Here is a 22,729-nt window from a genome sequence, read left to right as displayed (position 1 = left end):
GGGGCCTTATGCTGTTGTGTAATCTTCTAATTTCAGCATCTATGGCGCTAGGAGGTATGCTTTCGTCAAGAGGAATCGTGTTTGTTGGTACGTCTTCTATTCTGACAGGCGGACGTTCCGTGGTGTAACTATGATCTAATTCTGGGGCGTCGTTATTCGCGTTGCCACGGTGAGCCATAGTTAGTCTATTCCGTCTTCGCGTATTTACGTTTCGAAATGGGGTTCCTTCGTCGGTTTCCCTAAGAGTACGCAAAGTTCTATTCCCTAACTGAGAGATGCAACTGTCTATCTCTCGGGAGATTGAAACACGATTTGGTCGAGGTACACTATGTGTCGCGGGAGTTAAGCTGGGTTCAGATTGAGTTCGGTCTAAATTATCGGGATTACGGTACATGGAAAAAATTTAGTACTACGAACGCTATGGGCTCGCGGTTACAATGTTCACAAATAAAATTGCTACTGATATGATTGGTACCGTACTCACCAAAAGCTCATTTTCACTGGTTGGCTGGCTGCAAGTTCTGCTGGTTTCCAGTCGTTGATTTCTTGTAGTCGTGAGGTAGTATGCGGAGTGAACCTCGAAGTTGTGGGTTTGTCGCTCCGTTGCTGAGAAAGGCGAAGTTGGCGGATGTCTCGTTGAGTATCGATGATCATCCACGTCGATTCGTCCTTGTAGAGGTTGGTCGATCGGAGAAATAAATTTTCCTGATTTTCCTTGGGATGAAGATTTATGTAGGTTTGATCTTCACCAGTCAACGGATCCCACCGCTGCCACCAGTTTGTTGTGGTTCTATCGCTGATTCACGACAAACTCGAAATTCTTTTGTATAATAAAGTTTATTGACGTTTGATTTACAATGTTTCTTCTTTATACAAATTGATAACCAGAGCTATGAGCTAGATAATTATAGTTTTAAGAGACAAAGGATTGCCTGGATAAGTTTAAGAGATAAGAGGACTGAAGGTCCTAGGAGACTCGACTTGTTCCTTCTAGCTTTTGACTCGAACTGATTTTTGGGGCTGCACGTTTGGGGCTCCTACCCTCAAAGTGCAGCGTCAAACATTACCTTATATGGTAACATTTGCGGGTCCCAATGGTCAAATGCGTCATTGTTCTAGAACATTCGACTGCCGTCGAAGTGCATTTTGCCACGTGTCGGGACTTAGCCTTGGCGACTGTGTGAACGAGCTGCGTCTGGCGCTTTGTATTACATTTAGGAATTTGTCGCTTTTAGGAGTATCTCTCCTTTACAATGAGGCTATTGATATTTTAATATAATTATGATAGATTTAGAGTTATTAATTATATCTTTAAATGATAATAATATTAATAATATTAATTATATAATGCTTATTGTAGCAATGAGTTATGTATGTTTATTCTATGTACATAACAATATATATATATAGCTAACTCAGTATGAGATCTATGGATTGCATGAACCGTTTTTAATGTTCATGGTCTTAAATGAAAGCTTGTTCCAAAATAGTTTAAGGAAAGCTTTACTTAAATCATGACAGTGGATCATTCACGGAAATAAATCGGTTTCAAAATTGAGGCGGCCAAACCTACTGTATAAGTTAACGGTAGTGCTCGGCGGTATAGACATGTCATTATCTACTTTTATAAGTACTTGCCGTCGAGACACTACCGTGTCTCTTGATAAAGAGGACGAGCGATCCCTCACGAAAGTAACATTATTGTCTTCAGAATGTTATAGGCTTGAAGTCGGTATGGTTGAAAACAATTAAAAAAGTTTCCTGCTGCTTGAAAATTGCAGTAGAAACATGAGATTCGTCGGTTATTCTGGGGGTATCTTACAGATGTCCCGTTTAATCGTTAAAAAACCAGTTTAAGGGGTTTGCGCTCCCTAACAATTTTGGTACTGTTTTTTACAGAATTTAATTAGCTAGAAATTCATAAGAAATAAGACTGTATATATGCAAAAAATTTAACAAAATTCCTGCTAACTGAAAATTTTACGCAAAAGTCCAAAAGCATGATTTTTATGAGGCTGAAGCTAGCCGCCATTTCCCAGCCGCCAGTTGGGAAGTAGAAAAAGTATTGTCGATATGGCTATGTTCAGACAATACGCAAAAGTAGCAATCTAATAAATTTCTGAACGTTAGGAATTATTTTTATAATTTCTAATTTGTGCTGTTATCTAGCGCATTAAATTTGAAATGAACTGGTGTGTATTTCATTAGAGATCTCCATCGCCAAAGATATTTTCTTACCGATTGAAACGAAAGACTACAGCCGAAATCGTGACATGTAGACAAACAAGTCAATGTTTCCACCTATGGGAAAGATTTTTCTAATTTTTCGTTTATATGGTCCTTTAGTAGATAAAATTTTGAAGAACATAGTATATATTTTATGAGGGATCTCGATTGTCAAAAATGTTTTTTTACCGGTCGAAGTGTCACGATTATGACTTAAGTCTTTGCTCAAGACCGATTAAAAAATAACTTTAGCGATCGAGATCCCTCATAAAATATATACCATTTTCTTCAAAATTTAGTCTACTAAAGGATAGTATAAGCGAAAAATTGAAAAAAAATTTCCCATGTGTGGAAACATTGACTTATTTGTCGAGAAGTCCAAATTTCGGCTGAAATTTTTGGTTTCAACCGGTAAAAAAAAAACTTTGGCGATCGAGATCCCTGATGAAATACATATCATCTCATTGCAAATTTAATGCACTAAATAAAAGTATATGTTAAAATTTCTAAAAAGCTTTCGTATTGTCCGGACATTGACTTCTTTCTCGATACGACACGCTTTTCGTTGATATGTTTTGTTTCAACTTTCAACCGCTAAGAAAACATATTTCTCAATCGAGATCCCTAATGAAATACTTTTCATTTTATTGCAAATTTAATTAGCTAAATAATAGCATAATTTACGATTTAGAAAAAATTATGTTAACATTAAGAAAGATAACAGTTTCTTTCTCGTACATATTGTCCATTCGGCAATAATCATACAATACGCACGGGCAACAAACTATTATCTTTTTCGATGTTAAGAAACTTTTTCCAAAATTTCAAGTTTTAGTGTTATTTAGCGAATGAAATTTGCAATAAAATGATAGGTATTTCATTAGGGATTTCGATTGAGAAATATATTTTCTTAGCGATTGAAAGTTTAAAGAAAACATATCGACGAAAAGCGTGTCGTATTGAGAAAGAAGTTAATGTCCGGACAATAGGAAAGCTTTTTAGAAATTTTAACATATACTATCATTTAGTGCATTAAATTTGCAATAAAATGATATGTATTACATCAGGGATCTCGATTGCCAAAGTTAGTTTTTTACCGGTTGAAACGAAAAATTTCAGCCGAAATTTTGACCTCTCGACAAATAAGTCAATGTTTCCACACATGGGAAATTTTTTTTCAATTTTTCGCTTATACTATCCTTTAGTAGACTAAATTTCGGAGAAAATGGTATATATTTTATGAGGGATCTCGATCGCTAAAGTTATTTTTCAATCGGTCTTGAGCAAAGACTTAAGTCATAATCGTGACACTTCGACCGGTAAAAAAACATCTTTGACAATCGAGATCCCTCATAAAATATATACCATTTTCTTCAAAATTTTATCTACTAAAGGACCATATAAGCGAAAAATTAGAAAAAGCTTTCCCATAGGTGGAAACATTGACTTGTTTGTCTACATGTCACGATTTCGGCTGTAGTCTTTCGTTTCAATCGGTAAGAAAATATCTTTGGCGATGGAGATCTCTAATGAAATACACACTAGTTCATTTCAAATTTAATGCGCTAGATAACAGCACAAATTAGAAATTATAAAAATAATTCCTAACGTTCAGAAATTTATTAGATTGCTACTTTTGCGTATTGTCTAAACATAGCCGTATCGACAATACTTTTTCTATTTCCCAACTGGCGGCTGGGAAGTGGCGGCTAGCTTCAGCCTCATTAATTTTTCATCTCTTTCTATTCTTTCAATTTTAAACAAATGTAATAAGGGAGTCGCGATCCCTAATGAAATTCACACTGGTCTATGCAGAATTTAACAGGCTAGAAGACTGTATGGTGTAAAAGAATTAAAAAAATTTCCTGCTACTGGAAAGCTTCAGCAGGAAGTTGCGGACGCAAGCTCAAAAACGTTTCTCATACTTATTTTTTGCCGAAAAAATTAATATTTCGAGAGTGAAATGGCGCAGAAGCTTCAATTAATTGAAAAAGAAAACATTTATTTGATTTTCATTAAAAAAAACGACTTAGTTCCCTTTTTTTACGGTCATTAAAAGTTGTCATCAGCGAGTCATTCACGACTATTATCAAATAGCAGGAATTTTTTTTTTCATCCCAACAGTCTTATAGCTTATAAAATTCTGTAGAATATGATGCTATGTTCGTGAGGGAGCGCGTCCTCTTTATTATACTTTTCTAACATAGAAAGCAGAGATACAGGAGAAAACAGATGTTTTTCAAACTTCGATTCAAATTTTTAAGTAGCAGGAAATTTTTTTAATTTTTCTCAACCATACCGACTTCAAGCCTATAAAATTCTGAAGACAATGGTGTTACTTTCGTGAGGGATCGCTCGTCCTCTTTATTATACTTTTCTAACATTGAAAGAAGAGATACAAATGAAAAATTATGTTTCTGGACTTTTGACTAAGTATTTCGGTTAGCAGGAAATTTTTTTAATTTTTTTCAATCAAACTGTCTCTTAGCTTAGGAAATTCTTAAAAGAATGGTAGCAGTTTTGTGAGGGATCGCGTCATCCTTAATGTTGTATTTTGACAATAAACATAAAACTCTTGAATCGCAAAATCACGTTTTCAACCTGTCGGCTAAGTTTGAAAATATGTTTATGTGATGCACAAAGTCCTATCTTCATTGTTGAAATAAGATATTAAGGAGGACGCGATCCCTCACGAAAGTACCACCGTTCTCTTCAGAGTTTCATAAGATAAAAGACGGTATGGTTGAAAAAAATTAAAAAAAAATCCTGCTAACTGAAAAACTTAGCCAATCGTCCAAAAACTAAATTTTTCATCTGTATCTCTTCTTTCAATCTAAAAAAATGTATTAAGGGAGTCGCGCTCCCTAACGAAATACTACTGGTCTATGCAGAATTTACTAGGCTACAAGACTGTATGATTTAAAAAAAATACGAAAATTTCCTGCTACTTAAGCATGTTAACCGAATGTTGAAAAACATCTATTTTCTCCTGTATCTCTGCCTTATATGTTAAAAAAGTATAATAAAAAGGACGCGATCCCTCACGAAAGTAGCATCATTCTCTTCAGAAGTTTACAAGGTAAAAGACTGTATGGATGAAAAAAATTAAAAAAATTTCCAGATATTTCATAATAGTCGTGAATGACTCGCCGATGACATCTTTTCATGACCGTAAAAAAAAGTGAACTAAGTCGTTTTTTTTAATGAATATCAAATGAATGTGTTCTTTTTCGATTAATTGAAGCTTCTGCGCCATTTAAATTTCAAAATATTAATTTTTTCGGCAAAATTAAGTATGAGAAGCGTTTATGAGCTTGCGTCCGCAACTTTCTGCTATTTTCAGCGCCATAAACAATTTTCACATCCAAACTATAAGTCAGAGGGGTCTTATTCTTGTTTTACCTAAAAATATGTTATATGAGGAACACACTAAATTAATTTCAGATTTTTCCAATCAAAAATTTGCCTGTACGACCGATAAACATAACACACTGCTTTATCCTTTCTCTCATTCCCTCCCATGCAATTGACGCACGACAGACGTGTATCTGCTTCTCGACTAGCCTGTGGGAGGGGAAAAAAGGGAGTGCAGAACAGCGTTTTATGATTTCGACTCGTGCAGCCTTTTTTTTGTTTGGAAAAATCTGAAAATAATTTAGCGTATTCCTCATGTAATATACTTTCAGGTATAGCAAGAGAGACGCTGGGATCAATAATTTGGCTGTGAAAAATGATTAAAAGTTACACAGTGTTTCATTGGAGAAGGACGAGCGTAATGCTTCGTGTTTCGCTCTATTTCCAGCTAAAAAATTCAAAAATAATGAAGAATATGAAGATGTACTAGAAAGTAGATATTATTTCCTACATTTACGCTAAAAAAATCATGTATTTATCAATTTTTAGAGATCAGCTGTTGTTGGAAAGAGAGTGATGCGTGCCGTAGTACCTCTGTCCTTCTTCAATTAACTCTCTGTTACATTCAAACATATTTCACAGCCAAACTATTAATTCCAGCGACTTCATTCACATTTTCGTCGAAAATATGGTAAATGAGGAAAACGCTGAATTAATTTAAGATTTTTCCAATCAAAAATGTGCCTGTACGAGACGAAAACATCAAACGCTGCTCTGCACTCCCTTCTTTCCCCTTCCCACAGGCTAGTCGAGAAGCAGAATCACGCTCACCGTGCGTCGCCTGCCTGGGAGGGAAAGAGAGAAAAGATGAAAGCAGTGTGTTAAGTTATGGGTCGTACAACCTCATTTTTAGTTTGAAAAATCTGAAAAAATTTTAACATGTTCCTCATTTTCCATACTTTCAAGTAAAACAAGAATGACATCCCTCTGATTTATAGTTTGCCTGTGAAAAATGTTTAAATGTTACACAGAGTTGATTCAAGAAGGACAGACACAAGTCTAAGGGAATCTTTCTGCATAAAAACCTGCACCTAATGCCCATTTCGTACCTGCAATGTTTCATTATTTTCAGTGCCCTCTCAATCTTTTTCTCTTTATAATACTCGCTCTCTCTCTCTCTCTCTCTCACACTCGCCCTCCACCTATCAAATGGTCCTCCTTTCAACTATTCTTATATCCCACCCCTTTACTACCTACCCAGTCTTGTGTCAAATTCTACCTTGTTCACGATTTCTCTCTCTCCTTTGTAAGCCCTTCCCCTCTATTATCCATGTTCATTTGTCACTATCGTAACTGGACAAATATATAGCAAAATCTCTATTGTACATAAAGATTGAAAAAAGGATAATGGAAGAATCTTTATGTACAATAGAGATTTTGCTATATATTTGTCCAGTTATGGTAGTAATAGTTGAACATGAATAATAGAGAGGAAGGGCTTACAAAGGAGAGAGAGAGAGAAATAGTAAGCATCCTAGAATTTGATACAAGACTGGCTGCGTAGTAAAGAGGTGGGGTACACGAAAAGTTGGAAAGCAGACCTTTTGACAGGTGGAGGGTGAGTGAGAGAGAGAGCGAGTATTTCAGTGAGTAAAAGATTGGAAGGGCACTGAAAAAAGTGAAACATTATAGATATGAAATAAGGAGAAGGTATAGCTGGTGACAGAAGAGCTACTGTCATGGAAAAATATATTAAAATAAGAGAGAAAAAGATAGAGAGAAATGAAAACATAAAGAAAAAATGGAGTAATTACTCACCTATTACGCCATTCTAACCAGGAACCACTAAATAGAACAATTCACTCACAAAATCACTTTTGAAATAAAACTGCACACTGCACTGAAAGACTTTTAAATCACGTCTACGTCACGCACGCATACCACACAATTGAAGTTGTCACCACTGTAGTCATTATAGGGAAATCGCGAATTATGGGTAATATTGGGTAACCGATGAACGCCCCCCCCCCCCCTCCCTTCTGCGGTGAAGAGCATTATTAGTTCCGTTTGAATCACACCAGTGAGAGGATTGTGTGCAATCGAGTCCATCAATGTCGGAAGGAAGTGCTTAGAAAATGGTAAGTGTTCTTTATAATTCTTATTCAGCGAGTGAAGTAGCTGTAAATAAAAACCTGAAAAGAAGAAAAAAGTGTTATAAAATATATTCAGTGTTTCATATATTTCTGTCCTTTTTACAACTTCTTATATCTAATTTTTGTAGACTTGTAATAAGTATGCAAAGAATAGATATAAAAAGCTGTACAAAAGACAGAATGAAACAATGAACATATTTTACACAAAGCCGAAATCAGACCATACTTTTTCTCTTGCTGGATTACTTGATGAATTAAAATGTTGTTTACTGATTGGTTATAATAATGCAAATATCCAATCAGCAGTCACCATTCTAAATTCAGCAAGCATTTCAGTACGAGAAAAAGCATCGTCCGATTTCGGATTTAGTTATATTAATTATTAAAATTTTATATCCATGTAATGGCAATGTTCGAGATCGGGAGGAGCAACAATGCTGAGAAGTAGATTCCACATTTTTGCTATATCTCCCTGTCTCTATTGCGTTCACAGGGGACGGCGAGACCAACAGCGTGTAGCCGCTCCACCTGTCTCTCTCTATCTTGCACCGCGGCGCGCTTGCGCGTCTACAGGCCCTGGCGCGTCGCGGCCGCGGCACAGCTTGCGCGTCTGACCACTAGGTTGCCAGCGCCACGAGCAGCTCTCTCGCTGGCAAGTTTCGTGCCGCGGAATTATATAGATGGGTCCTTGATAAGGACCCATCGCACCCCAAACTTGCCGCAACAGCAGCAGTTTGTCGCCTTCACGGCATTTTTTGACGCCTCCACCAGGCCAGCAAAACGAGCGCCTCCACCGGCGAACTCTACGGGTCGACTACTTTGGTAAGTATCACCCAACCACCCCCCGCCTACCAAGAGGGGACTACCCCTCTGCGGCAATATCCTCCCTCCTAAGGCAGATTTCTCCGGGGACTTCCCGGGAGAAGTTAACCCTCTCCTTCCCCTTCACACTGCATCCGAGGACTACCTCGGACCCAGTGTTCCGACCCTCAAGTCAGGGCTCTCGAAAGAGTCGGGTAGCGGGAGGGGTAGAATTCACCCTAGGGGTTGGGGTGGCTCGGAGCCACTATAGCTCTGGGAGAAGGAGGCTGAGGGGTAAGGGGACTGCCCCTTCCCTAAAACCAGTTCTCCTACTTCCCTTTCCTCCCGTGGCTGGGGATTTTACTGGGGAATACCCCAGGGAAAATTGCCCAGTCCGGGAGCTTCTAAGTCCGCGTTCCTTTCTGGAGAATTCTGGTTTCTGGGGTTCTTGGGAATCTTCGTCTACCGAAATTCCCTAGAAGTTGACGAGAACAAATTCGCTAGAAAGTCGATAATTTTAGTCTAGCGGTTCTTGTAAATATATATTGTAAATTTTGTATATTTTTATTTATTTAAATAAACAACTCATTTTGCCTAGTACCTTGGCTTTGAATTTTATTCTAGAATAAGACCTTCCCTTCTGACCACAGGTTCGGAGCTCTCTTGGGACATTGTTTCGCACAGGCAATAATATATACAACCTTCAAAGAGTCGCAAATGTGGTTTCAGTTACGCTGTGAATGTAAACAATATCTAACATAATGTTTACATTCACAGCGAACTTCGCAACACAAAAGCGACTCTTCGAAGATTGTACATATTATTGCCATCGTTGTTATTTACTACAAATGATATTGGTTTTTTTCAGAATACACGACGCTCGAGGACCCCCTCAAGAGGAAGGGAGTTTCCCCCCTTACCATCACCGAAGAATTCCACTTCGGCCACGACTGGGTCGCGGAAAGGGCCTAAAAAGGCATCGCCCCCGCTGCCATCGACCAGGTGGGTGAAATGGGTGCCACCTCCAGCACCTCCACAAACCATCGCCGCTGCACCTCCACCACCACCACAAACCATCGCCGACGCCGCTGCACCTCCGCCACAAGCCGTCGCTGAACCTGGACCATCCAGGACTAAGAATCCGGAGGAAAAAGTGAGTACCTACCATTTTGTGTAATATTTATATAAATTAATTCTTTTTTTAAATTAAAATTTCAATTTTCAGGAGAAAGCTCGTCTGAAGAGAAAGAAATACCGCCAAGGGCGGTCTAAACGATTGGCCGCTGCCGCCGCCGCTGCTGCAGCAGCCGAAAAGAAGAGCCGCCGCGCCAAAAAAACCTCCAATGTAGCTGTAAGTAAAAAAATCACTCAATTTCATTATTTATTTAAACATATTCTAACGATCTGATTATTTACAGATGAGGAGCTTCTCACTCCAATCCATAAAGGTCCAGCCTTCACCGCAGCCAACGGCAGTCCACCACCACCACCACTACCAACAGCAGCAGCAGCCACAATAACCCTTTTATTATCCTACCCCCCTACATTCATGCAGCCCCCCAATGTAGTTTATGAGATGCCCCCCCCCTTAGTAACTATTACCCCTTCGTGCAAAATTACCAAATGTACAGATAAATAAAACATATTGTATATTTTAAATTCATTGATTCTTAATTTCAAAACCTTCAAAGCTTCTTTTTCAGGTAATAAGGAAAACATGCAGGAGATACGTCTGTCCTTCATCAATCAACGCTGAGTAACTTTGAAACATTTTTTGCAGGTGAACTATTGGTCCGAGGGATTTTTTTCTTGTTTTAGCCGAAAGTGTGGTAAATGAAGAACACGCTACATTATTTTCAGATTTTTCTCATCAATAATAAGTGTATACGCCCGAAATTAGTACATCGCTGCATTTGATGCCCCTCTGTCCACTCCACTAGGCTATTACGCCAGCGTGAAACCGAGTTTCATGATTATTGCGCGGTATGAGGTAAGGGGTATGCTCTGCTCGCTAGCGGGTGAGACGGAAGGAGACGCGAGGGGAATGCAAGTCTCCCGAAAGGAATTTTCATACTACGGGCTTACTTGTAGGTGGAAAAATCTGAAAAAAAATAAGGCATATTCATCTTTAGACAGACTATCGTCTAAAACGAAGATATTCTCGATCGGACCAATGGTTTGGCAATAAGAATTGTTTAATCCATAACTTGCATTCCCTTCGCGTCTCCTTCCGTCTCGCCCGCTAGCGAGCGGAGCATTCCCCTTACCTCATACCGAGCAATAGCCTAGAAGCTCGTGTTCACACTGCGAAAATGCTTTGGTTGAGGGGGGGGGGGGTGAGGGGAGGGGGCGGCAAGAGCAGCGTTGTACTAATTTCGGTCGCACACGCTCATTATTGATGGGAAAAATATGGAAAAATTATAAAGAGCTCCTGATTTGCAAAATTATCATCTAAAACAACAACGAAATTGATCCGACCGATAGTTTGGCTGCAAAAATTATTTGAATATCATCGATTGTTGGTTGGAAAAGGAAAGAGATTCTACAGTTTGCGTCGATTCTCTCTATTATTAGATGAGCAATCAAAACAGTAATTTCTATTCTTTTAAGCTAAAATCTATATTACAACATCTACCTTGATAATTATCATTTTATCTTCTTGATTTCGTTTATATATTTGAGATTTGTTGCTAGAAAGAATATGAGACAGAAATCACTACGTTTATCCTTTTTCAAACATCTTCTCTGTTAGATTTATACATTTTTTGCATCTAAACTATAAGTCCGATCGTCTTTGTTGTTGTTTTAGCTGAATGTGTGATGAACAAGGCAACCCTCTCCTTGTAGCATCAGCTTCAGCATTCTCAAATAATGTATGTAATAATAATTCTGGGAAGCCGTATTTTGTTTTGAATACTTTTATTTACAAAATCGTGTATTTACAGTGCCCTCTTTTGGGGAAAAATAATATTAGAAAAAGTGTTCTGTTTTACCGACATTACGTCTCTTTAGAGCAAATTTCATCATAATTACTAGTTTTCAATCTACAGCGTTATTTTTGAACCGATTTTCGATTTTGAAGACATTTTGGAATAAGTAAAATAATGTCTTTGGGATAAAGCAGCGAAATCTTTAGATTTTAGCTTCATTAAATTTTAATATTTATTTATTAATTTTCATATATATATTTTTTTTAATTTTACAGTATTTCTTTGTTTTATCCCAAAGCTGCTGTTCTGCCGATTCCAAAACCATCGTAAATTTGAAAATCGGTCCATAAATATAGCTGTAGTTTGAAAACTAAGATTTGAGGTGGAACCGCTCTGTAATGTCGGTATAGACCTTACTCTTAACCCATTAACGTCCAAAATGTCAAAATTTCTTGCATGTTTTCAAAGTGATTTTTTCCTATGTAATTGGCGTTGAAATAATTCTTGAACCACATATTCTGATGTAAAATTGCATGCTCTTTCAGAATCCGTTGCCACAATCATGATAAAACTCACAGGAAAAGAGATATGCTCGATTGAAACATAAAAAACACCTAAATTTTCGAAAAAAAAAATTTTTAGGATTTTTTTTCGAAGTGTTACGGTGAAGATATCACCTTGCGACCGTGATCAAAGGTGATCATGGGAGTTGAAGTTTAACAGGGAATTTTTTTGTTGACCTTGAACCATCGCTTCTTTACAAAATGGCGGAAAAAACGATTTTTTTTTTCAATCTTCATCAACTTTTTTCTCGAAATCTATGGTCTTTAGAAAAAAAATTCATAAAAACAAAAATGCCTTAGAATCACTCGAGGAACATTCTCAAATTTTTTCAGAATTTTTTGAAACAATTTTTGATTTTCCGGGAAACTTGTGAAATGGAATTTTCAAAAATGTCTCCAAAAATTCTGAAAAAATTTTAGGATGTTTCTCGAGTGCTTCTAAGACATTTTTGTTCTTATGAATTTTTTTCTAAAGTCCATAGATTTCGAGAAAAAAATTGATAAAGTTGAAAAAATAAAAATTCGTTTCGGCCGCTATGTTCTAAAAACCTATTGGTAAAAAACGATTTCTGTGCAAATTTTAGGAAGATTTTTTTACTCTTAGCGTTACCCAGAGACTACGGCGTGGCCGTGGTAAAATTCTGTCTCCTTTGGGGTGCTTTTTTCCCGTGAGTCCCCTTGCCTCTCACGTCTCGGGGTGCTTGTTTTCCGTGAGTCCCCTTGCCTCTCACTTATTCATACTTTTAGGTGTGCTTTTTTAGCCAACATTTATTGCAAATATTTAAATTACATGTTTTGCAGAAAATTCTTGTTCTTATTGGACAGTTTCCATTCGAACAAATCCTCAATTTGTCACTATTAGATCGTCCATGTGCTTTACTTTTGCGACTACTTTTTTGTAAGTAGTATTTGGCAATCGAAATAGTGAACTCTTTTATTCCAACTTTTTTCTTTCCATCGTTAGCAGCATTGAAAATTACAAGAGAATTAGTAATAGACGCCTGTATAAGTCTCATTAAAACTACCCATGTCCATTTTTTTGATCGTATACTTGGGAGTATGTCATTGCAATGTCCGTCATGCAGGTCAACACCTCCCATGAATTTGTTATATAGGTGAAAAGCTTGCGGAAAAGGTATTTCAATTTTAGATTTAGCCTCTGCGCTGTATCTTTTTGAAATAGATAGAGGATTGACACCTGCTGCAGTTGAAGCAATTGAGACGGGCTTCGAATCCATGATAGTAATGAAATTTATGCCACTGTTTACGTCGTACTTCACCACATATGTCCCTCTTGGAGCTTTCTTATCAAGCACATTTTTTTCTTTGACTCGATTATCTCTGATAGTACCAGTGCATTTCAAACGCAATTTCTTCAAATGTAATACCAAATCCATGTTCGTGAAGAAGTTGTCAAAGTACAGATGAAATTGAGAAATTTTGTTATAACTTATTATTTGAAAAAATGGTTGTAATAAATATAATACTACTCGTGAACCTAAAGCACATTTAGATAACTTATCTCCAATTTGAGAATTCTTGCCGCAATAAAGATCCAAATTCAGTAGATAGCCGTCCGAAGTACACAAGCCCCAAAATTTCAAACCAAATCTTATCGGTTTTCCTCGAATAAATTGTTTCAAAACAGTTTTTGCATAGGATTTGGCCATCATCTCATCAACGGATAGAGCAGTTCTCCATATTCCGAATTTCATGATGTTATTTTGAAAAAGTTTCAGTAGAGAATGAACGCGCAATCCTCGATCATTTGAATATTTGTCTTTTTTTTTTTGAAAACTTCAATTTAGATTTTGTGATTTCAAATTGTTGGCGAGACATTGCAGAAGAAACTACTTCATTAGATAAATACGGATCAGATGACCAGTAATCTCTCTGTGATTTTCTGGGATTGAATGTAGAAAAAATAACTATTCCAATAAAAGTATCAAGATCTTTCAATTTCAGATCATAACCATTGTCTTTACACGCATCAATAATATATTTTTTCATTTCAATAGAAAAAAAGGTTTCAAACAATTGAAAAGGTTGGCTCCTACGTATTTTCTTTTTTTGCGATTCGGACAATAATACTTTATCTTCACAAGAATCAGGGTGTAACTTTTCACCCTCAATCCAAGTGAATTCATGAACTTTTTCAAGTTTATCTTGTTTTTCAGAATAATTTGCACGAGCTTTATTGTAAGTGATATTGGGTATTTCATGTTCGCAATCTGAATCAAAATCGGAACCAGAATCATCGGAACCTGAATAGTCAGGATCCGGAATCAATACGTTGCGTTCTGAATCACTATCTGAAGAATCTGATTCATATTCAGAAGATCTTACACGTTTCCGCGACATAATGTATGAAATTAATGATTTCGTTTATTTATCACTCATCCGTATGTACAAAAATACGAAAGAAGAGAACAAAAAAAGACGAATATTCATGAATACATGAGACCAAAAATTACGCTTATCTGCCGAAATGAAATGGAAATAAAGGATGAAATTTTTGTCGGAATCTATAAGTCTTTGAAAAAAGAATGAAAATAAGTTAGAATCATTCGAGCAATATTGTAACATTTTTTCCGAGTTTTCGTAGACAGAACGTTTTTTTACCAATAGGTTTTCAAAACATCGGCCGAAACGAATTTTTATTTTTTCAACTTTATCAATTTTTTTCTCGAAATCTATGGACTTTAGAAAAAAATTCATAAGAACAAAAATGTCTTAGAAGCACTCGAGAAACATCCTAAAATTTTTTCAGAATTTTTGGAGACATTTTTGAAAATTCTATTTCACAAGTTTCCCGGAAAATCAAAAATTGTCTCAAAAAATTCTGAAAAAATTTGCGAATGTTCCTCGAGCGATTCTAAGGCATTTTTGTTTTTATGAATTTTTTTCTAAAGACCATAGATTTCGAGAAAAAAGTTGATGAAGATTGAAAAAAAAAATCGTTTTTTCCGCCATTTTGTAAAGAAGCGATGGTTCAAGGTCAACAAAAAAATTCCCTGTTAAACTTCAACTCCCATGATCACCTTTGATCACGGTCGCAAGGTGATATCTTCACCGTAACACTTCGAAAAAAAATCCTAAAAAATTTTTTTTTCGAAAATTTAGATGTTTTTTATGTTGTAATCGAGCATATCTCTTTTCCTGTGAGTTTTATCATGATTGTGGCAACGGATTCTGAAAGAGCATGCAATTTTACATCAGAATATGTGGTTCAAGAATTATTTCAACGCCAATTACATAGGAAAAAATCACTTTGAAAACGTGCAAGAAATTTTGACATTTTGGACGTAAATGGGTTAATAACTGTACTAGCAATTTTTTTGCTGAAATTCTAAAGAACTCATGCAATTACTGCACAAAGAATTCTACAGTTTTTCCACTTACGGCCGTATTCATAGTCGGTCCTTAAGGAGTTCCTTAGATCAATGACTCCTTACCTAGGGAATTTTTTTTTTAGCAAACTGGAGTTTGTCCGTAGCTGTCAAATGGCTCGGTTAACCTTTATTTTTGAATCGTAAACGAGAATAATATTTTTGGAAAACGATTGCGTAAAAGAAGAAAGGATTTTAGTAAATAACAGGGAGAAGAAAAAACATCAGATGAGTAATTAACTAATAACAAAACATGAAAATTTTTATAAATTTTTAAGGAAATATACTTTGTGATTATTTTATTTCTGTTACAGGTGTAATCCTGTTTCTGATTAGTTTCAATTAAGGGAAAAAGTACTTATAGATGAATAAATGAAAAAGCATTAAATTATAAATCATTTTTGTGTAGCCTAGTCATTTCAATAATGGAGACATAATGTTCTAGCAGTGAATGTGTAAGCAATTGATGTATATACAACCAAGTTTTATTGTAAATTAGCAATGATGAACGATAATGTTTTGATTGCTATTATTATAAATTAAAGCTAGTTCAATTAACCTACTATTTATATTTCTTCCCCTTTTCCAAATTCTATATACACTGTTACGCGGCAAATATCCCGTGATAAAACTTGCCGCGTAGAGCAAAATACGAGATACTCTACAAAGGTTTTTGGGGACGATACGATACTACTAAAATTAATACGCGATAAACTACACGACTATATTCGAATACTCCAAAATCTATAATGCTATAAACGATAAGTGGGCGCCAGGTCCACGTAGAACAGTTTTCTCTATGACTGAATTCTCTACGAAAAATCTACTAATCGACAACTAAAATTCCCCAAAATGCTGGGCTATCTCTGTCCCTAGCTGGATAATGGAGAGGGGCAATGTTAGGAGAGGTTTTCGCTAATACCGATAAGAGAATCTCTAAAACGCGATACAAAATCCGACAAAAGAAAAGGCAAGATTTACATAAGAAAAATCCTTAGATTTATTCACAAAACTGCTGGGATTTACAACTACTGAGAATACCTCAGGTTCGATTAACAAGGCCTAGAAAGTCGAAAATAATTGCATATTAGGCCCGCCACGATATAGGTAATTTTCCTAATAATTCTCTAACGATAAAACTCTACAAATACATTAAAGAGAAAGCCAAAAAACTACAGCTTAATTCGGAAACGCAATAAAATCTAATATGAAAATAATCCAAAAAGATACAATAAACTCTAAATGAATGATCATGAAAGTTCCCATGATCATGGCTCAATATCGATATCGTTGACTCTTTAAATCAAATATTAACTAAAACAAAACTCTGCTGATCTCAAACGCCTCGGAAGCGGAGACGTTAGTCTTCAAAACGGCAAGTGAACTGGAGATAGAGCTAATGTCCTGCGACACTCAATCTTGGCTCATCAACTCACGAAAACACGGGCGACTTCATCCTGGAAAACTCTACAAAAGATACGAAAATTATATCGAGCCTACAAGAGGCAGGCCTCGATGCGTGACACCGCCAAACGATACTTAACTGCAAGAAAATGTGACTAATTTTCCCCAGTTAACTCTCAAAAATTCTATATATTAACTAAACTCAACATATTACCGTATAGTATTCGGCCGTAATCATAAGAAAGCAAAATCTCGAGGATCTCTGTAGCGGAATAAAATAAAATACTATGTACAAGGAAATTAGTGCAGCTCTGGCATGGTCGACCTGAATGAGGCACTCACCAATCCGCAAACTCTCGTTTATTCGGTACTCTAATTCCTCCTCTTGGATACCGGAAATCAGCGGGAAACAACCGTCAAAAGATGTCCAGAAGGACTCAAAAGAACGGTAGTAGGTTCGGTCCAGGATGCTCCAGATCTCACGTCAGACTACCATAAGCACTAGGTTTCCAATGTTAATGCTCCAAGAGCTAGATTCTCAGCCTTACTCTCGTAAGGACTAAAATAGGTGTCTCACTCTCGTAAGTGTTAGACTACGAGTGCCGCTAGCAAGACAGTGCTTTCGGTAATTTTCGATCATCCCCACCTACTGATTAAAAGGTTCGGATATCGATCGTAATTCTGAATAATCACGAGGATCCACGATATTATGTGATCCTGGTCGTTAGCTCGTTTTCTCTTCTTTCTGTCGCCAGGAGTAAGCTTTGTCCTGAACGACTCTAAATATTGTCGGCAGTCATAGCGATATTGTGAGGTACAGGCTGCTGCGCTGTTCGTGAACCAGTGATGGATAAAAGTCGCACTAGAGTATGAATAGGCGGCGGGCAGTCCTTTCTGATATAATTATTCTTTAAATTTGGAGTGCTCCACGATAGCTCTATTATTGATCAGATGCAGCTATTCCTGCATCCTGACCTCGATATATCTTCTCAAGCCCAGGTGCTGTCCTTCAGAAGGCCGAAATCCCTCGTTGATCGATAGTAAGAAGACGAAAATACGGTATTCCCTCCGATGATTTTTCCGATGACGTAGTCTTCCGCTGGGTTGGTGATGGAGGAGAAGAAGGAGAGGCAAGGCCCCCACCCAGATCGACACGCCGTACAGAGAGTTTAATTTACAGAGCGAACACTTTACAAAAATCAAGCTAAAAAGCGTGGTATAATACAAAATAAAATAATATATGTCGTTATCGACATAAAACGGAAATGAATGAGTAAATGAGATTTCTAACCTTTCTTTGTGGCGGAATTCCAAGGTGATTCTGGAGCTTCCTTTGACCTTGAGCTGTAAAATCTTACTCTAACATGCTCATCAAATTGTAAGTGACAGAGGGCTAAAATATCACAATCATCGAATATTAATGTGATTTACGGTATTAACTCGGGATGGTATATCCGAGAATGTACGAAAGTTCTTTATAATTAAGTTTTGTGACGACACCAATACGCATAGAATTGGCCACGTTACAACACATAGTACGAAATTACATATTCTCATATTAGTCATTGTGCGAAACAGTGCTCCAGTAGGCTCCAAACCTGTGGTAGGGTGGGAAGGCTTTTCCAGAAATAAAAATTTCAAAACACAATTTAAACAGGAAGGAATGTTTATTCAAATAATAAATAATTTATAAATTTTTACAATTTATATAATGTGTTTCGTTCATTATCTATTCTGATTTAGGTTATAATAACTCTATGATGTTTCTCTGTAAAAACGAGTTTTATTATTTACAAGTCATATACAAATTATGTACAAACAATAACACATGCTTACCTGTAAAAACGAGAAACGACATTAAAAGCTATTATTCCGAAATTATGCAATTAACAACGGATTAATTGATTAACAGTATTAGTATTAGCATGTGGCTCTTAACTACTATCTATATCTCTACCTATATCTATATCATCCTCTTCGTTTTACAGGCATGCGCAGCAAGAGAAGGCTTGTGGAAGAAATACACGTCATAGGCATATCTACAATGTATTTCTTTTACATCTCCCCACCTGGAATTGAATAATAACAGAATTTAATTAACAGGGATCAATTTCGTTACATGAAATATATATTTGATTCTGCTTTTTGTGCCCTGTATCTATTTTGAAAATGACGTTTGATATTTTATCTAAGATTTTAAACGGAACTACTTTTAGATCCTCTGTTTTCTTTCTATTTAATTTATTACCATTTTCTACATATACTAAGTCACCAATTTTCAGATTGCAGTCCTTTCTATTTAGATCAAAAATTTTTTTATTGTAATTATGAGATTTTAATGTATTTTTAAACGCTATTTGCCTGTCTCTTTGTAAATTTTCTATTGTTTGGATTTCCTTCAGTTCTTTTGGTAGAATATTTATACATTTTCCTTCCATTAAATATTTCGGTGAAAATGTTGTCACAGTATGTTCTGTTTCATTATAGATTTTCGTACATTCTTGTGCTACTTTGGTCCAGGCTCTTTTATTCTTTTCTTCATTAAGGGGATGCATTGAGCGACTCAAACACTCATTCAAGTTTATCTTCTAAATTATTAGGAACATGAACTTTTTTGTAGAGATTAAATTTACTCTTTTGACTGTACTGAAGCGCGCTACAAACTCGGTTCCTCAAAATTATAAAAAATAATTTTCATACAAATTATGAATACTTGTAATTTTGTTGGTCATAATAATATTGAAAATTAGGCTTTGTAGCGCGCTAAGGAAAAGTTCTATGACTAATTTGAGACCAAGAAGAAATAAATATACCTAAAAATGTGGAAGATTTTTTTGAAAAACTAAATTAGCTATTGAAAGACAAGTTTTACACTATTTTACGGAGGGAGAAGTTTCACAGTGCGTTAGACAAGAACAAGTCTATTAGCTCTCTTCGCTTTAGAAGGGGGTACCCATTCTCTCCCCACCATTTCCCGTTGAACAAACCAACTCTCCTACACACAGCAAGGTGGCTGGCTAACGCTGCCTGTCGGTGTGAATTCGTAGCGTAATGCAACAATAAATCATTATTTCTAGGTTTTAGGGTTAGGTTTTCGCAAAACCGAACTTATACCGCCCTTCCATATCATTTCAGAAGGCTACAGTAAAATTTTCAAAGTATTTTTTTATCTACAAGTCTCAAAAAACTTGAATTAGTTGACGAAAGCGTGACTCGTATCAGCCGACGCTGATGCGCTACACAACTTAGTGATCAGCGTCGGCTGCTACGAGTCACGCTTTAGTCAACTAATTCAAGTTTTTTGAGACTTGTAGATGACAAAATATTTTGAAAATTTTACTGTAGCCTCCCAAAATGATATGGAAGAGCGGTACAACGCCGGATATGCGAAAATCTAACCCTGAAATCTACAAACAATTATTTGTTCTTCCATTCCGCTACGGATTCACACCGACAGGCAGCGTTAGCCAGACACCTTGCTGTATGTAGGAGAGTTGGTTTGTTTAGCGGGAAATGGTGGGGAGAGAGTGGGTACCCCTTCTGAAGCGAAGAGAGCTAATAGGCTTGTCCTTGTCTAACGCACTGTGAAACTTCTCTGTCCGTAAAATAGTGTAAAACTTGTCTTTCAATAGCTAATTTAGTTTTTCAAAAAATCTTCCACATTTTTAGGTATATTTGTTTCTTCTTAGTCTCAAATTAGTCATAGAACTTTTCCTTAGGGCGCTACAAGGCCTAATTTTCAATATTATTATGACCAACAAAATTACAAGTATTCATAATTTTTATGAAAACTATTTTTTATAATTTTGAGAAACCGAGTTTGTAGCACGCTTCAGTACAGTCAAAAGAGTAAATTTAATCTCTACAAAAAACTACATAATCCTAATAATTTGGAAGATAAACTTGAATGAGTGTTTGAGTTGCTCAATGCATCCCCTTAATTCTGCATCTAATTTTATTTATTAGTGTTTGATTTAGTCTTTCGTTTAAACCATTTGAGAATGGTGCGTTAACGGCAGTAAATATGATCAAGTAACACGGTAGTGTTACGCGGCAAGTAATTTAAAGAGCCGCGCGAAACTACCTACTTTTACGCTAAGTTTGGACTCACGATTTTTCCAATGGATATATTTTCCGATCGGTTCATTTAATGAAAATTTTGATGAAACTTTTGATATAATGTCTATATAAGCTTTCGAATGAGACCGCAAACGTTTAAATCGGTTCACGCAATGCTGAGATCTCACGATTACGTTCCACTAATAGCTCAAATCATTACATTTAGCGTTTTTTCTCTTCCCGACCAAGATTTTGGTGTCTCCATCAGACCTCTCACTCTTACACGTTTAAGCGTTATCTTCTGTCCTTTACTTTTGCTGTTTCGAATGTGTTGGTGCTATAGGTGTGAAACTGATTCCAATGTGGCCGCAACGCAGGCGCGACGTATATGTAGTATCCATCGAAGTGTTTGTTTTGTTAGTATGATTCGCACGTGAGTTTTCCACGTGAATTCATAGTTAAAATTTGGATGCATCAATTATATGGCAGTGATCCAGAAATCAATTAGATAAGTATTGTTTGTTAGAACAAATATTTAAATATTTGAGCAATGGTACTTTGTGGTTTCTTTGTTTTATAGGTTACAGGAAATAGAGTGACTAATATAAAACCATGCGTTTATAAACGCTCATCACATTCCAATTAATAAAGTAATTGGTAACAAAATGATGCCAAAACAAGGAAAATAGTTGTATAGTCTATAACCCTTAATACGCAGATTATTTAGGTTAGTTTCAATGCATCTTAAAGAACAAATTAAAATTTAAATAACATTTTTTAATATCTGATTTTTATTTACTATGTTTTAATATTAAATGTGTTTATCAATATTATTATTATAGTATGTGTTTTCAAAATTACAGATTGTGTTAGCAAAAAGCAGAAAGCAGATGAACGCAGTGAAGCCAGACTGGGTCTAAAATGCTTCCCCACTCTGCCTCCATAGGCTCACTAACACGTAGAGCTACTGAAGCATCCGTGAAAGCACCCCACTTCTGCCTCCTCGAACGTTGCACGCATACCATTACTGCAGTACGTGCATGTTTCGGTCTCCTTCGTATAGCTCCGGTATATTTCGAGAACGAGAAAGAGAGGTATACTTTTCTCGGACCTCTCTTTCTCGCGCTCCACCTTCGTTCGTTTAGCCAACGAGTCTAAACGAGAGAAGCCGAGCTAGCCGAAGAAAATTATGAAATGTCTTTTTCGCGGCCAGCTATGATAAAAGCTGACCACACGCTAAATGAGAATATAAAGATAAAATATTTATAAACAAACAGCCATTATCTTATTAGATTTTATAATAAATAAGGAAATGCGATGATATTACGTAACATTGGTCAATTTTCTTAAGACTCATATGTAACGTATTATTGTTAAAAATATTTTATTTTCTTAATTTATTATTTAATCTAGTAGGTTAATGGTAATAAAAAAAAAATTCATGACGAAAAAAAAAATTAAAAAAGTTTGCATGAATCTACGGGAATCGAACCCGAGTCCGCGTAAGTAGCAAGCAAGCGCCTTATCATCTGCGCTACGGGACGCACTTGTCAACCAAGAAGCTTAGTGGCCTGTTAGATCGATGGAAGCTTTCTCTATGAAATTCAATTTACAGAATAAAATATCAATTATAATCGTACATATATTTATTTCGCATGTCTTTTCCTAATGAAATAAAATTTTTTTTGCATATTTCTAATCATTAATGACTTTAACAGCTGTAGCTTCAAAAAGTGACTCCAACATTACGAAGAATATTTTTGATGGCTGTGGAATTAAAAATAAGTAACCCAAGATTTGTATTAGGGATTTAATTTATTATTTCTATTGCAATCAATTTATTTTGAAAT

Source organism: Prorops nasuta, unplaced genomic scaffold (assembly GCF_024137725.1).
Source record: "Prorops nasuta isolate Cenicafe-Biocafe unplaced genomic scaffold, Cenicafe_Pnas_1.2 PNAS00023, whole genome shotgun sequence".
Lineage (NCBI taxonomy): Eukaryota > Metazoa > Arthropoda > Insecta > Hymenoptera > Bethylidae > Prorops > Prorops nasuta.
This window is presented reverse-complemented; position numbering follows the sequence as displayed.